At 47.1% G+C, this 17,616-nt stretch overlaps 1 protein-coding gene across 2 annotated transcripts in view; it reads left to right on the top strand.

The window, feature by feature from the left end:
* Window positions 1–2,920: 2,920 nt before the first annotated feature.
* TJAP1 (tight junction associated protein 1) overlaps window positions 2,921–17,616 on the top strand; it is a 40,571-nt gene continuing 25,875 nt past the window's right edge. For both annotated transcript variants that reach the window (XM_049830991.1, XM_049830990.1), the window contains exons 1-2: window positions 2,921–3,066; window positions 4,081–4,155. The gene's annotated coding sequence lies outside the window, so the exon portion shown is untranslated. The remainder of the gene's footprint in view (window positions 3,067–4,080; window positions 4,156–17,616) is intronic.

Raw genomic sequence — 17,616 nt, 5'->3', positions numbered from 1 at the left:
TCTTCACTAGCCAAGACTGTAGGCACTTTAGAGGGATTTGTCCCTCCACAGGGTGGCACCTGCCCCTCCAGGGGTTCCTTTTATACAGTCTATATAAAGTGCTGCCAGCTGGAAAGTATTTTGAAGAGATTCCTCCCTGCTCTTCACTAAGGGTCATAAATTCAGCTGGTATTTGAGAGAATCTCAAATGTACTTCCAGGACTGTTTGCTGAGGGCTTTACATCCGCCAGAGGCCCCTTAAAATAAAAGGATTATTGCAAGTCAAGTGTTAAATTACCTAGTGCTTGTTAATTGAACTTCAGAGGCTTTAGCGAGCAACTGGCTCTAGCAGTGAGCAGCACTTTGGTATTAATGGTGTTATATAAATGAATATAATGTAACCTAACGTCATGCTTCCGCATCATGTCACATCTCTGGGCTCAGGGCAGTGGTGAGTCCAGCTCACAAGCATACTGGATTCGGGAAAAGGCAGGTTGGATGTGTGTACAGAGGGAGAGGGGTTGGGAATTAAGGCCTTTGGGATCTGAGGAAAGCGTTTTTCGGTGCTCAGAGCAGGTGACTGGTTCAGGCATCCTGAGTTCAATTCCAGTCTCCCTTTGGCTGTCTGACCTTAGCATCTGATTTTGAGAAGAGTTGAGTTTAATGGAAGCAGTAAATGCTGAGACCATCTGAAAATCAAACTCTCTCCTTCCTGCAGGGCTTATTTCACCTAGACTTGCAAAAACCTTGAAGATCCTACTCTGACAGGTCACCAAAAGAAAGCAAAGGACTCTAATCATTGCTGCCATCAGTGTGCACCCACGGAAACTTGAACAGACCACAACTGTGAAGGCTCCAAGGCAGCAAGGCCCAGTGGAAATGAGAAACCTCATCAGCTATGAAAATTTCATCAGCTGGCGCTGTGGAAGCAAGAATCTGGAAGTGCAGAGCAGATGGGCAGCCTGGATTCTTGGAGCCATTGTTCTTCTGCTTGTTATCTGACTCCGGCACAGGGAGGATTTGGAGAATTTATGGGGGCACAAGTACTGAAGGCTTTCTTGAAATATCCCTGGCTGACGCGTGGCATGGTGCAGACGGCACTTGCTGGGTGTGCAGCAGACGTTTTTGCACAATATTCCCAAGGTCACGGAAGTGGGGTCCTGCTGAGCACCTGTCTGTTATTGTGTAAGAGAGGGGACCATTTGGGCAGAGTTTGCAGTGCTGTGAGCCTGGTACTACCCGAATGCAAATCTGAAGGCTCTCTAAATGTAGCACATTGAGGAACATCATCCAAATACTACCAGGACTTTTCTAGACCACGCAGATTTCCTCTGGACTAGGCTCCATTATTTACCATGTGAGGAATCAGTTCAGGAGATGTTTGTGAAAGAAACAATAATGGGGAAAGGGAGCAGAGGGTAAGTCTAGGCACCAGGCATGAGAGGCAATGGACAAAGCACCTGTGTGAGCTCAGTGTGGAATAAATGGGGCAATTTGGTTCAAAATTAAAATGTATTGACTTCTTGAAGTCCCAAGGCTAGAACAATAGAGTGAAAGGGTTTGCAAATAAAGACCAACGCACATTACCAAATTGTGTCCAGGTTTGACTAGCTCTTGCCCACCTTTGACTGGTACCTGCTGTCCTCAGCCCCTCTCCTTTAAGGAGCAGGCAGTTGTCCTTGGGGTTTTACGTGGACTTTTCCATTTACCGCTCTCCCCTTTCCCCCCTCCCTCCTGCTCCACCTAGCCCCACAGATGGGGTAATACATCCCTAGTGACAGGCTGTGATATGCCCCAGACTGTCAGAATGTTTCTCAGAAGCTAAGGCACTTAACAGGAAGGAGCTGATCCTGGACACTGGCTCCCAGAGAGTTGTCCTGGCTGGCAAAGATGTGAAGAGGGCAGATCACCTGCAGTTACTGTAAGCCCATTTTGGGGTCCTGAGTGCACTAATTGCCGTGACCAGCCTATACCATGTTTTTTCAGTCATCTTCATCAACTCAGGGGTTGAGCTGCCTCTTTTCAAGGTCTGCTCTCAACTGTGTAACCTCGGAGGTAGTCTGTGAGGTGACCAAGGGCTGCAGCCCAGCTTCTCTGCTGGAGCCTCCAGAAGCAAATGCAGGGGCAGGTTCTTCATCTTTCCCCAGCCAGGCGAGAGGCCTCTGCCAGAGCCACGCAGCGAAAGAAAGGCAGCTCAACAGCCTGTCGGCCCATCCCGTGTCCTTCAATACATTTGCAGACATCTCAACCCTGCCCATTTCCCACCCGAGGGCACACAGGTCCCGGTGTGTTGGTCCATCCCTGTGCCATGCCCTCGGTGGTACTTTTTGAGCCGGCTTGTCTCATCAGGGAGATTTATTGAATACAAACGTCCACAGACAGCCTCGCGGCGTGACTGCGTCCCCAGGCGTCCCGACTGGCAGAGCCCTGCGAAGGCCTCACGGGAACCTCCTCTTACAGGGGAGCGCGGCAGGAGCCCTCTCCATGGGCACGTCGGGGAAGGAGCCCAAACAGTCCGGCAAAGCTTTCCCAAACAAACGCGGACCTGCCCGAAGCTGCCACCGGCCCCTTGCTACCACGGCCCCTGACCCCACCGAACCGGAAAGGGTAAGCGGTGCCGGCCGGCGCGGCGGCAGGCTGAGCCCGCTGGCAGCGCCGGTAGAGAAGGACCACCCGCCTCATCCCCTCCTGAGGAGAGGGCACCGGCAACCGGCACCGGCAACCGGCACCGGCCTCCCCGCGCTGGCACTCGGGTTCCCTGACCCCCACCCCCGCGCGGACCCGTTGGTTTCGTCCTGTCGCCCCTCTTCACCCGCCGCCTGCGCCGCCCCACCCCGCGCGTTGCCGCGGTGACGGGAGAGACGCACCGCCCGCCCCCTCTATGCTGCCCGATGACGCAGCTGCGCTGAAGCGTGGGGATTCCGCCGGATTACCCGGCGTGCCCCGCGGCAAAATGGCGGCGTGAAGCGAGAACGTGGGGCAGGGCCGAGCGGGGGCAAAGTTTGGGGCGGTCCTGAGGCAGGGCCGAACCGGGGCCGAACCGGCCGCAAAGTCACTGGGACCCTGGGCGGAGCCGAGCCCGACCGGGTCAGAGCCGGGTTGGGGCCCCGGGGGCGGGGAGCGGGGAAGGCGACCGGCTGGGGACCGAGCCGGGCCCGGGCGGGGCCCCCCGCGCCCCCTGGCTTCGCCGACCTTCCCGGGCGGGCTTCGGGCCGGCGTCCTGCGAGTGGGGGGCTCTCCCTGTCCCCGTGTGTGGCCCGGGGCCGGGAGGAGGTCCCCCGAGGACAGCGGGTCCGGGCGGGTCGTCACCGTGGGCAGGGAGAGTCAGCCAGGCAGGGTGAGCGGCAGATGGAGGGCCGGGTGCGGGAGGGCGGTAGGGTTGCAGCCTCGGCCCCAGGGAAGGGGCCGAACCCGTGGCGGAGGGCGGTGGTGGCACGGCCTCGGCCATCAGGGCGTTAGGGAGCAGAGCAGGCATGGAAGCACAGGCCGAACCAGGTCCATGCAGGGTGTAGCCTTGTCTGGGTGATGGAGAGCTAGGTGGTGTGGGGGATGAGAAAGCAGTATCTGTGCAGGGAGCATTGCTGGAGTAGGAGCTGCAAAGTGGAACAAGTCTGGGCCAGCATGTGTGTGTTAAAGAACCAGAGTATAACTGACAGAGGCAGAGCTGGAAGAGAAGGAGCAACATTACCTTGGTGCCAAACCTGGCGGGGGGAATGGGAAATTCTCTACCAGCCTGTACACCCTCTTTAGTGCAAGGCATGCTTCCCACTATAGAATTGGTGAGCAGCCCCTGGGAACATGGGAAGACTTTAAAGAAAAACAGGTGAACAATAAATACTGAACTGCATCTGTCTCTGGGCTTGAGCATACTGTGTGGAGCAGAGTAAAAGATTGAGTGCTAATAAACAGATTTTTAGATGGTCAGGAGATTGCATTGATAGGCATCAGGGTGTGGAAATGATATGGAAGTCTGGCAAGGCTGAGAATGACCTAGATCTGAGAGATGCCAGGTGGAGGTTGTCCGCTGAAAAGGATCATCCATCAAATATAGATAGTTCTATGCCAGTGAAAGCTTTTCAGAGGTATGCATCTCTTTTACAGATTCAGAGAAGGAACTGGGATAAAGGGCCTACATAAGAGGAAGCAATGAATCCTTGTTGAAGCATCAGACAGCAGGTAAGAAAGCCAGGAATGAGCTGATGCTGAGTCAAACTGTGTTGTGTTCTTTTGGTCCCACTACTTAAAATTTTGAGCATATATGAGCCACATACCTGAAAAACTGTCCCTCTCTGTGGTGTTCTCTGTATCATAGTAGGCCTATATTGCTTGAATTGAGAGGCCAGGGTTGTCAGTGAAATGGGAGTGACCCTGAAAAATTCAGTAAGAACTCCTGGGAAGAAAAGTTCAATTACAGATGTAAGCCAGCGCACTTTACACGCCATCCAGAGAAGCAGTCTAAAGTCTGTTCTGTCAGTGCTGAAGTAGCTGTGCTCTGTGTGTAATCACAAGAGGTCTACCCAGCCAGAATCTCAATGAAATCCTTTCTGATGATCCTGCTTTTGCGATAATTGCAATGCCAAAGTTAGGTAATTCTAGTGAACCTCTGTTCTGTTAGGTTATTTCTTCCACCACATTGTTTTTTTCCACCCATATTTTGGCTGATCCCCTGATGGGTGGTACAGGTGTACCGCTGGCCTTTCTGTTCTCTCCTGAACAAACTGTTGAGATCCAGTTTAGAGGGGCAGCTGTTTGGTACCCAGCAGCTGGTCCTTTGATCATACCTTTCAGTTACTTGTCAGATCACTTTTAGTACAGCTCCTTTCTTCATGTCTTAGTGAATCACTGCAGAAAGGATATGTATCCCGATAGTACATTGGATACAGTGTGTTTCAGCTTCTGGATGTTAAATCGGCATTTAAGCTAGCACGTCTTAGCTGTGGTATCAGGAGCTTTTGGCTTTTCATTCCTTCCCAGGCACCTAGTGCTCTTGAAATCATAGGAATGCATTTCAGCAGGGCCAGCAGAGTTCCAAAGTGCAGACCATGGCTATCTTCGTCTTAACATTAACAAGGCATTGGGTCAGAAGGGGACGAGTTACATGCCAAGACCTGCCTCCTCAGACCAGCTTTCTGAACCAAAGATGACCTTGCATTCTTCTCCGATCTGTTTCAAGTCATTTGTTGGCTGCTGCTAAGTCACTTGCTTTGCAGCCTTCAAACCCTGAATTCTTATCTCTGCCATCCACTCTAAGTACAATCTTGTGGCATAGTATGTAGGGGAACTAGAGTATAGCTTTGAAAGAGGTATAGTCCTTTGCAGGTCTGCCCCCTTTTTGTCCTGGAGCAGTACAAATAGTCAGATGGGACGAGTGATTTTTGGGCCACATGCTGATGTGAATGGTACCAGAGCTGGTTTGGAGAAGGGATTTGTGGCAGCTGGTGTGGGATATAAAGTGCTTTTAAAAAGGTGAAGAAAGCCAAGCTGTTTGAACAATAGCAAAGTAAACAAGTCTCAGTAAAATGTGACTGGGTAGTTGTTTGAAATAGACTTGATGCTTGTGAGTCCTGGAGGCTGATGATTTTTCTGAAGGTGAGCTCCCTAACCTGTTAAAATGTCTGCTATGTTTTATGGAGGATCCACTGAAAACTAGGCTCTCTGAGATTTCCATGTGTCACCACATCTACAGTGTAGTCCCAAGAAATAGTTCTGGAGGTTAGATTGTAATGAATTAACTGTGTTGTGTACTTGCTAACAAGGGCCTCGCTTTTACAGCACAGTGTGACAAGAATAATGTAGTAACTAAGTATTATTAGCTAATAACCCTCTCCCTTTCATGTTGCTGGGAGAAATACAACATGTAGGGCTCTCAAATGAGATACAGACTGAGGGCAGAATTCCTCTGCTCAGAAATGAGGATCTGGCTTGACACATTTTTGACTCATCTCTGCTCTTTTGTCTGGGGTTGTCAGGAACTGGAATTATCATAATAGAACAGATTTTCTTGGCTGTTTGACTTGATTGATGCTTTGAGAGTAAATTTAAGGTCCTGAAGCTGGGTATGTTCTTCTCCTGGCTTGAAGGCTTTGGTTGGGAAGATATCCCCTTTTCATATGACGCCTTGAGCTATGGAGAGAGTGAGTGCTTGTGGCATTTGTGCTAGCTGTGTGTATTTCAAGTCACTTGTAACTAGGTAAATATGATCCTCTCTGAAATACATTTTACACAGGACTGCAAAGGAACCATGTGCTTAATCTATGCAAACAGGGCTAATGCCTTGGGGCATGAAATCGTCCATCCTGTTTCCCTGCCAGTTCCCCTACCCAAGGGCTTTTCCTTAGATCTAGATTAGCTGGGTCTGTAACTGTAGTAGGAAGTACGTTACTTTTTAAAATTGAAGTACCTTTACAGCTGGTTGGAGGGGAAGGATGAACCTGCGGTCAGAATTCTGAACTGCAACATAAGATACCTAATTTCTGCCACAGATTTATTGTGTGACCGTGTTCAGTTCATTACTGTTTCTTGCTCTCCGTTCTTTGATTGCAAAATACGATTAATGCCCATCTTATTGGGGATTTGAGGAAGAGTCCATATGAGTCTATAAGATATTTGGATACTGTGGCATTAAATGCTTTAGTAAAGCTCAGTGGAGGAGATGAAAAGCCATGACTTCAAAATGAAGCAGACCCCTGTGTGATCCACTGTCCTGCATATTCTGTAGCATGGTGAAATTGCTATAGAGTGCAAGTCAGGCCCTGCCTTAAGGCAAGTGAGCACTCTGAGACATGTTGTGCCCCCCCCCCCCCCCGCCCCCCGCCTCTTTTTTTCCCTTCCCAGGAGCTGTTTGCTTGTTTCCACAGCTTGTAATGCCTTATCTGGCTGAATCTTTTTGACTTAAATTAATCTTTTCTCTTTTTTGCTCCCTTGTTTATTCCAGACTTGGAAATTGTTCTCTTCATTGTCAGGATGTTAATGTATGGTCTTATTGCTAATATGCTCAGAGAGGGCCAAAAGCAGCAGCTTGCAGGCTGTCTCATGTTTGGAATGACACGAGCCACCCTCTCTGGAGTGCCCTCCTGGGAGCTGTGCTTAGGAAGGAAATGGCATGGAAGGCCATGTAGGACTGTGAGAATAGCATTGCAATGGTTGGAATGCAGGATAAGCATCACTTGGGTGGGCTCAGTTTTCCTCTGCTTTTCAACAATGCTGGGTGCCAAGCCTGAGGAAGACTGCTATGCAGAGGTGAAGGAGCTGGAATGTGTTCTTCAGTTGAGGTGAATGCAATTCAGTGAAACAGATAGGCATCAAACTGAATAATCATTTTGAAGTATTTTCACATGATGTCTAATCTGTGGAAATTCACTACCACATAATAGCACCGAGGCTAAGAGCTGAGCAGGATTCAGAAAAGATCAAGCACTTATGGGTGGAAATGTTCAGACTTGCTTTAGCTAAAGAACTCATTCTAGAAGGTGTATCTTTAAGTCATAACCCAATCTCTTAACAGGTAAAGGTTTAAAGAAAGGGCAGTTTGTTCCATAATTGTCCACTGAGGCTTCTTGCTCCATCTTCTAAACCACCTTGTCTTGTCTTGGGTCAGAGGCAAGGTATTGAATCACACTTACTCATTATTTTACGTTGCCCACTAACCTTTTTGTGATAACTGCATTAGGAAAAAAACCCCACCAACCAAAAAACAAACCCACAGAGCACTTGAGCTGCTCTGATTAGGCCTGGTAGTTGAGGATTTTAAGCTGGTGGAGAGCAGGCTCCTTGGAAAGATAGCACAGTCCATAGATGAGGTCTGTCACATTTGTGAATGTGAAGACATGTATTGTCTCTTCCTGCCAAGTGATCAGGCAAAGCTCTTTGTGTTCCTTGCCTTTGCTTGTTAGAGGGAAAAGAATGTGTGGAGTTTGGCCTCTCCACGTTGCAGTCTTGTAGCGGACTTTAGTCTGGAAGGTGGCTGAAAGGAAGGGCTTTAAGGCTGTTCAAGTGAGATCTGGCATGTTGTAGCATGAGCCTCAATGTACTAGTGTCTGGGAAGACACAGTCTGTGTCTTGTGCTCATGTCCAATCTGTGTTGAGGATCAAGAGAACCATCAGTACTGCTTGGTCAAGTAGGCATAAATTTGGTTTGATGGATAGGCTAATAAAGGTAAGTGGCAGTAGTATGGAGATATGTATAAAAAGGTGTTTGTTTGTAATGTTTGCCTAAATGCAAGGGGAACTCCTGAAGGAAAGAGGGGGATTTTCAGAGCTAGGAGCAAGTCATGCAAACCTTGAGATCCTTGTATGGATACCCTCCCTATGGGCTGTTCTGGGAACAACACGTGCTTTAGGGCACAATATAACCCTGTTGTGGCAGGTGTAACGGCTGTGTGTAAAGGGTTACTGACTTTCACAGAAGTTTTGTGATGCTGAGAAAGTGAAATGGGTCAGGATTGGAAAGTAAGGTTTTCTGTGGCTTTTAGGCACAGAGGAGCTGACCTGCTGCTAGTGGCAAGAGAGAACTGGTTTAAATTTCTGATTTCTATGGGTCAGTGACTGCTATGTCTTTGGTTGAGTTCTATATTTGTGTTTTCGCTCTGCGATAAAGCTGGTTTTGACAATGTTGTAGGAGTCATAACTGGATTTTCTTACTCTTGTGTTTGAAGTCTCAGTTGTCTGGTTGCATTAATTTAACACTCATGCATGAATGGTTCTGAAATCAAAAGGGACAGATGAGGTAGTTTCTCTAACCATTGGGGAATTATACTTAGGCTCATAAAAAGCCTTAGGCGAGTTTTACTTTTTAGCATTTGTTTCAAAAAGAGTGTAAGTTATTTTCCTGAGATAATAATTGGATAATCATTGTGGCAGTAAGGTTTTTGACCATTATTTTAGCATATGCTAGTCAGGGTAACTGCATTTAGACCTGCATGTATCTTGCTGCACAAGCTCTATATGATTCCCAAAGATGCCTTGCTTCATTGTCTCCTAAATGAGATTTCATACTGCAGCTTTGCTGTTCGTTAGTGAGGACTCTGCTGCTGCCCAATGGGAAGGTTAAAAATATTCTAGGGAGATGACTTGAAATCTGGTCTATCTCACACAACTGAAATGTGATTGCAGTTAATTCTACTGTTCTGTTTTTTCTTGTGTGTTCTTATTTATTATTTTTTCCTTATTGAGAACTCTTCCCCCTTCCCTTTTAGCTGTCGGAGATCCATACCCAGTGTATTGTGTGCACAGCCCTTTCAAATGGGGGAAAAGAAAATGGAAAATGACAGGATATTTGTTTAAAATTAGAGTTGCTTTAAGTAACCTTTCTTGAGAATGGACTTCAAGTTCACATCCTACCTTTAAGTGGTTTCATTTTTCTGTGAAGAAAGTGTCTCATGCACTAAAGTATGCAAAATATATTTCTTGAACTTTTAGAATTTAATTTCTAAGCATTGCTTGCAGTATGGTTATGTAAATACTAGGAAATTAAAACTTTGCTCAGAAGGATTTTCTCAGATAACTGTATTTTGCTAGCAATGTGCTGTGTTAGTAGATGTCTGTGTAGGCACTCTATCTGATTTCTAGGGCTAGTACGGTGTGTCATTTTTGGGAAGCTTCTCGTACCAGGGTGGATTGATTCCTGAAAGCAAATCACCCTTGCTAGGCTGCAGAATTTCTGTACAGTCTGCTTATAAGTGTATCCATTTTTCCTTGATTAGATGATGCCTTTGTAAATAGGTCCCCAGGTGTATCTGAAATGGCTATAACAGAATTCAATGTCATCAAGGCTCCAGCTGGATGGGGAGAGCTGTATTACTCTGCAGCTCCAGAGATGATTTACTACCCAACTGACAACTTGCAATATAAACATTAGTCCAAGCATGATCTTGTCCCAAAACCCCGCCTACGCAGGGAGCCAGGAGTCTTCCTGCCACGCGCCATAAATCGTTTATGGTTTGCTCATGCCTGTACATTTGAAAAACAGCTGTGTATTGGGGATTAGCAGTTTGCAGAAGGCCCGTGCGGGGCTAAATTAGGGTCTCTTGCCCTGGTGGTGAATACCGGTATTGGAATAGCAGGAGTGCTCTGCAGTAGAAGGCAATTTAGTCTGGGAATGGGGGATGGTTGCAGGGTATCTGTGAGGGTACAGCAGCCAGGGGAGAGCATTGGATTGCAGTGCTCCAATTTGAGCTAAGATGCCTGATTGATAGCTGCCCAGTATGGTGGGGGATTGAACCATTTATTGTTAGATGTGTGGGGTTTTAATTTTATTTATATATTTATTATTTCTATGTATTTTATATGTGTGTATATATATACACATACAAAATGCAAGCAGACTATTTCTGCCTCCTAGGAGCTGAAGGATGATAGAGTTTTTGGATCCTTTTTTTTTTTTTACAGTGTGAAGAGTGGTTTCGCTTTTGCTAGTCCATGGTAGTTGAATTAAATTATATACAAGGCTGTCTGGGGCTTCACAACTAATTTTCAGCTTTTATAAAAAGTTTTACTGTGTCACTTGGATTTATTACAGCTTTGCAACTTCAAGTCCCAAAGTAAAACTATTTTTGTGCTGGCTGCAATAATTTAAATTACCTTCTGGAGCTTCTAATGACTAACTTGTGTTTATGGTGAAGCCTCCCGTTTGTCTAAACCCTGGAAGCACAATCTGTTTGATAACTCTAAATGTATTGATGCTTTTACATCAGTGTCGAGTACATCAGAGCCTGAAGTCAGTTGGTGCCTTCAGGTCTTTCTGTAGTAAAGAGAACATGCAGATTTTGCTGTACAAACGAGACTAGACAGTACAGTTCAGATGCCTCCTATGTGCTGACTGAAGGACCAGCTGCTGAATAAAGCAGATATAAGTAGATCATCTTTAGCTGGGTTGGTGTCTCCATCAACAAATCCTTTCTCTGGTGGGTTGAGTAAGAATGTGGGTGGAATGTGTCAGCAAGGTGCCCCCTTCTAGATGCATCAGCTGAACACAAGTGCTTCCAGACTGTACCATGAGTTTCCATAGGGCCATGGGCAAAGCCAGTGGGCTCTGGGTAAAGCAGGTGACTTGTTTCCAAAATGCCACAGTTAGAAAGGTTCTTACTATTTTGTTGAAGCTGCTGCACAGGTGTCCCTCTGAAATAAAAATGTTTTCCTGGACCTTCCTGCTCTGATCTCCTCTGTCATAGGTTTGGGGAGAGTAGCTGGAAGGGCTCATCCTAGGCTTGTTTGAGCCTAGGAGTTGCCTCCGTTTTTCTTACTCCTTTTGGTGAAAGGCTTTATAGTCTGTTTGATTCTTTGTGTTTTGCTGAGATGGAGGCCAGATAGCACCGAATATGTTTGTGGCTGGCTGTGTGGGCATTTGAGATTTGGAAGGCACCTGCTAATGAGTTGTAGGTCATTTCATGTCAGATTGGCTAAGTTTCCATCAGGCTGGTTTGTTGCAGCAATGCATATGGGCTGTGTATGTTTGGGGATCCCTATTATCTCTTTCGGGTGGAGAGGGCTTTCCTCCTGTTTGCTGTCGCCTCTCTCACCACAAGAAAAAAATCATCATCTGATTCTGGAGAGCTGTTAACCTCCAGACTGAATTAGATGTTTTGCTGTTGCTTATATAGACTTTCCAGATACATACAGAGGTTAGAGAGGGGTGTGGGTATGTGATTGTATTTCAAGCTTTCCCTCCTTTTACTTGTTTTTGATGCTGCTGTTGAAATTCACGCTTCCCTTTTCCTAGGAACTGGTGTGAAGGGAATTGCTGTCACACAGAGCAAAGCTCAATCTGCTTGCCTCAAGGCCTTACCTCTCCAGATTAGGACTTTGCCTGACTTCCACAGGTGGCAGTTTGTTTATGGGCTTACATTACCTGAATCTTCTGGGGTAGGTCCGAGGGGAACAATTCAGGGTAGTGGAAATCACAACTCAGAGACACTGCAATAGGGGAGGGAAGGAAAGAATAGTTAGCAGTGCAGTTAACTCTTCCCCTCCACACCCCCTCCTTTTTTTCCCTGTTTCCTCACCTGCCCAGCTGTGTAGTAGGTTAGCAGTACGTGTCTGTTCTTATTCTTATGAAAGTAGACTTTGTTCTCTGAAGACTGCTAATCATGCCCCATGGGGGTATAATCAGTTATAAGGTATTTAATACAGTGCAGGCGGGAACAGGCTGCCTGGCCTGGCTGGCAGATTGCAACACTACAATTATAAAGGGCCCCTTTCCCCCACTCACCCACCCACCCGTGGCAGGATGAGGGTTGTACCTTGAAACAGTATTAAGTCTATGAAAAATAAAGATGTAGTGGGGGAAGGGAGAGAAGAGGCTGAAGAGGCAGCTCCTATTCTGGGAAATAGGCAGACCTACATTCTGCGAGAGTTGCAGCCATTGCAGGTTGCACTGTTGAGACTTGTGGGAATTTGGGTGCTGTCACCATTGAAGTGGATTGCACAGGGATGGCCCTTGGCAACCCGTAGAGCAGCAGGGGCTTCTGTCCTCTCTGAAATGGGTTTTCTTCTGGCGGCTAGGGTTGGAGAGGTATGGAGTGGTTAGAAGTGGAGAAGCCCTTTCTCCTGCATGCAGTGATTTAGACACCTAATCTGTTTGGGTGCTTTTGTAAATCCTGCCAGGCTTCTATTTATATCTTTGGATATAAATCTATTGGTAAATCTGGCCTTTCATGCCTCTTTCTTTAGAGTACTGGAGCTAATGCAGCAGCTTACCTTACTGGCTTAGAAGGGAGTAGCTAGCTTGAGGCCTTGAATTTTAACGGGCATGGGAAAGTCTACTGGACCTCATCTGGTCTGTTCTTGTTAACCTAATACCAGACCATTCCCCTCAGTGAGGGCCTTAAAATTCACATGTGGGGTGTGGAGCAGCTGGGCCACAGCCTTATAAGTCATCCCTGCTCCGGCAGCTTGCTAGATGCATCAGCATGTTTCTGGAGCTTGTGGCTACACTGACCTTTTGCCTTCCAGGCTCCCCCGAGATTACAGTGTTTTAGACCTTTGTGGGTGCTCTTTGAATTTGCTGACACTTTTGTGCAGTGACAGCATAGGGTGCTCTCTGTGTGTGTGCTTTTTGCTTCTTGGAAAGTAGAAGGGAACATGTCTTCTACCATATCTGTTTGTCATTTTTGCCTTATGAAATCCTGCTCCTGCTCCTTTCTGACATCCGTGTGCTTTGCTGAAGTTCAGAACCTACTCTGAAGCACAGCAGATAGAAGCTCTTTTTTTGGCAGTGTTTGGGTATTGGTGTAGATTCAAGTGGGATATATTCTTGCTACAGTGCTTGTGACAGTGTTGGCTTTCCTGCTTGGTGCTGAGAGAACACTGCCTATTAAGTCTCACAGTTGGCCCTTAGCTCTGGGCAATGGGTTTTTAGGAGTGGGTTGATGTTTAGTTGTATTACACAAAGTAAGTGCAGATTCAGAATGTGGGGGATTCAGAATACAGCCTTCCTCTCATGGACTTGAGAATGCTGCTGACAACTTCACCTCCTGATGCATCCTCATCTTTTTCATTTCAGAGTAACTTCATGTTTGGGAACTGTGAATTCTTTGGAAAGCTTTGGGATTTGCAGGAGTGCTGCACAAAGGAGGAGTAGTGGTTTTTTCTAACTAGAGCATAGAGTCTGTTCATGACTAAAATAGTGAGGTTCTGAGATGAGAGGTTACCTGATGTCTTGGGTTTTTGTACATTGAGTCTCTCTTCTCTTGATCATGTAAGTGACCAGGTGTCAATGCTGTAGGGGGAGAATAATGTACAATGAAGATCAGATCTGTTTCTGTGGGCAGTGGGGACAGTGTTTACAGAAGGATTTTTGGGTAATGAGTAAGTGTCGGCATCTCAGAGAAGCTGCTTGACTTAAGGTAGAGTGGTTCCCTGGGGGTGGAAAAAGGCCTGGATCCTTCCAAGCACCCCTGATGCCCAAAGTCAGCTTCTTATTCAGCTGTGCCCCCTCAGCTCAACAAATCTCAGTGTTACGTTTGCCCTTTGTCTTATATGAAAAGTCAGGGAAGTTCCCTTCCCAGGCTGTTCCTGCCCTGGAACGTGGTTACTTCCCGTGGTTACTTCCCAGCCCTGGTGGTGGCTTTTCCCTTCCCCATGGCTTGTGTGCCCAGTTGATAACTCTCCTGCCTTGCTCTGTTTCTCTTGCCCCATGGCTCAGGAAGTTGCCTGGAGAACTCGAGGACTCTCCCACAAACGAGTTTAAAGCTGAAGCTGTTGTTGGGGTCCTGGCAGTGGCAGGGCTGGCATGTGTGGGGAGCATGGCGGGTGTCAGTGTGGTGGGTGTGTGGGCTTGCTGCTTGTTTTCTTTCCCTGCCTGGTGAGGAATGCAGTGTGTTTGCCTTCCTTGGCCTGTGGTCGCAGCCACATTCCTGCACTGGGAGTCAGCACAGCAGCGGGTGGCGTGCTGTTCATGCCCCCTGGCTACATGCTTTCAGCTCCACATCAAAGGTGTGTTTAGTGTGTAGCTTGTGCCATTCCTGGCCACACCTGGTAGCCTGCAGGCATGCAGGAGGTGGAGCCTGGCTTGTCTGCAGATGGCATTCAGGGTTCAGACTTTTTGCTTGTGGAATGGCTGGAGCTGAGTCCATGCTAAACAACCCCAGGAATGCAGCAGGAGAGCTGAGCCGCACAGTCACTCCAGGGGCATGTCCTAGCAGCAATGTTTCCTTTATAGCTGCAGCAAAATAACTCATGCCTGCTCCTCCAAAGGAACTGGCTGTTTGCTTGGGTGTGTTGTAGGGTTTAATTTACACTGATAAGGCCAATTAAGGTTGGCTCATCCCCCTCTGCAGCCTGTGTGCTCTTGGCAATCAGTAGATGATGGGGTGGCTCATGCCATCAAGCCCTGCTCAGTACAAACTGTGAGATGTCTGCCTGGAGATGGAATGGCTCTGGGATTTAACCCTGGGCAAGAGTGCTTCCCCCAGTCAGTGTGTAAATGTTCTTACACATATGTGCTGCAGCTGAACTTCTCCAGCTTCTTCTGGAAAAGCTTCCTTTTTCTGGCTGGTACCTCAAGAGATGAGGACGGGAAGCTTGGTGAAGGATGGCAGATCAGGATGCAGATGCATTATTTTGGGATCCTTGACACAATGTCTGTGAGAAACGGTCACTAGTTTTCTATGCCCCTATCATGCAAGCCATTGTTGTCCTTGTTATGCAAGTCTTTCATTTTGCCTAACACAAGGAAACATGGTCCCTTTTGGCAGTGTCAGTATCTGTAGCCCGTAGGCAAGGCTTGTGGAAAGAACAGCAGAGCATCTTCTGTGTCCTCATAAGCCCTGGGCTGTTGACTTCATTACCAGTTTGCTTTGATCTTTGGGACTTGCAGTTTCCCTTCTGGCAATTTCTAGCAGCCTGAAATTCTGTGACCTGTCAGTCATTTATATATTAAAGTTAGTCTTCCGCAGAAGACCTCCCTACTGCTATCTTAGACAATAGCTGGCATGAAAGAATTGGCTCTCAGAAGTGCTCTGGCTTTATAGGATAGTTTTTGCTTTTTAGCTGTTGCCACAGTCTGTGGGTCAGTTGCTGCAGAGCTGCTGTTACCAGACAGATCTGTGCCACCCTCTCTTGAAGGATGTATCACTTTTCAAGGCAGGACCTCAATGATGGGTGATTAGGGGAATGTTACTTGTTGCAAAAGACTCTTACCATTGTGAAACCTTTGGAAATTATTCACATTGGGCTCTCTTGTCTCTTGATTTCATGTAAACTGTGCGTTTTATTTCAAGCTAGTTGCCACTGACTCCATACCTGACTTTTGGGGCTTGGGTGTTGACGAGAAAGTGTGTTGCCTGAATCTTTGTTTTCCTTCCCCTGTTCTGCAGTGCCAAATTCAACAACATGGCCAGTGGCAATGTGAGGTGTAGCAAAATATAAGTGAGTCTAAAAATGGATTGTGTAGAATGATGTTGATAGAACATTTAAGTGTGTATGATCATTGGGTGTTTCAGCTTTGTTGTGCGATATAGGCTATAGCTGCAAAAATGGAGGTCTTGTTTAAGATTAAATACTGCTTCTGCTGTTGCTTTCTGATTGCCAGCAAGGGAGCAAGGGAACTGGAACGAAATGGATGTGACATTGGCTAAGGAGAAAGGAGGGCTGATTCTTGGCCTTTTTGTTTCCTGTCAGTGAGTTTTAATATGTTGTGGAGAGAAAGTGACTAGTTCCTTGTTTTGGCTTCCCTGCTGGCCTTCAGGACAGTGTAGGAACTGAGTGTCTTGTGTAGGACAGGACTGTCTAGTCCCAAACACCTCTGCTGGGGAGATGCACTCCTCCGGCTACAGCAGTAACCCTCACCAAGTAGCTAGATCTCCCCCTGGTGGGACAGGGAGCAGAAAGCAGGGCGACGGCTGGACAGTAAAACTGGGAATTGGTCTGATTCTGGGGCACCTTGAGCCGGCAGCACAGCTGGTGTTTCTGCAGTTGAGACATTCCTTAGTCCAGAGTCATGGACTCTGTAGAGCTAAGCTCGTGCAACTGCATGAAGCTGAAGGCATGAGCAAACAGCTTGCTGCTGGCACTGGACAAACACCTTATCTTTGCAACATCTGCCTGGCTATACACTGGCATTTGTCCATGGTCTTTGCCCTTAGATGAGCAGTGAGTGGCTAGTTCTTAGAGTGGTTTAGTCTGACATTTGACCAAAAAAAAAGAAAAAGTACCTGGAACATGATGGTTTGCTTTCTTTAGGATATCTGAGGCCGATCATCCTCTGCTCTCAGTTAGAGCCCCTTTGAGGATAGGCGACTTTGCTTGCAGCTCAACTATCTCTCATTCCCAGCTTGCTCTCTGAAGAGCTGCATAGAGCTTACTTACAGGGGCTTTACAGGGAGGAGTCCTGTGGAGGTGAGCAACTTGTCTTCACTGCTAAAAAGGAGATGTTTTTCCTTAACCTCAGAATAATTAACGGCCTTATGCTATCCCAAAGGATAATGGTGGTAAAGATGAGGCATTTCAGTCTTACAAGAGCAATGCCAGGCAGGGGATGCAGTGCTAGTCTGGACAAGCTGACCTTGTGGTAAAACTAAAGTCTTGGGCCTTTGCTGCAATTGCCCCTTGAGACAATTTATGCTCATTATTAGCTCCAGCTGAAAAACAACACTGGTGCTAGGAATGATGACAAATGTGGAAGGAGATGGTTGATGAGAGCTCTGACTCTGCCTGGAGGAGGGGTTGTATCTGAGGGAAGAGCTGAAGCAACCCTGCTTGTTCTCAGGTGGGGCATCGGTGGTTATCCCCCCGAAGGGAGGAAGGTGAACCTAGGACGTACAATACAGCATATACAGAAAGACAAGCAGTGCAGCATGTGACTGCTGGTGACAGGCAGCCTCCTCATGTGCAGCCTGTAGGGCAGGGGGTGGAGGTGTGGGTCCCCTCTGCTGTGGTTAGGATCCTGCTGTTAAAAGGACTGACAGGAGCCCAGGTGAATGGAGAGAGAAGAGCCATAGCCAGTTGCGTGCTTTATACAGGTCACCAATGAAAGATGGCTGGGTGGATCTGTTTGTTTTTCCTAAGCTGGATTAAACTGTGTTATATATCTGTGACTGAACTCTCAGAATAAAATCTCTCAGCAGTTCAATGGTGCTGAAGACTAAGGGAATCATTAAAAAAAATCTTAAAAAAAAAAATCTTAAAAAAAACCCCAAATGA

Source organism: Accipiter gentilis, chromosome 28 (genome assembly GCF_929443795.1).
Source record: "Accipiter gentilis chromosome 28, bAccGen1.1, whole genome shotgun sequence".
NCBI lineage: Eukaryota > Metazoa > Chordata > Aves > Accipitriformes > Accipitridae > Astur > Astur gentilis.
This window is presented reverse-complemented; position numbering and strand designations above follow the sequence as displayed.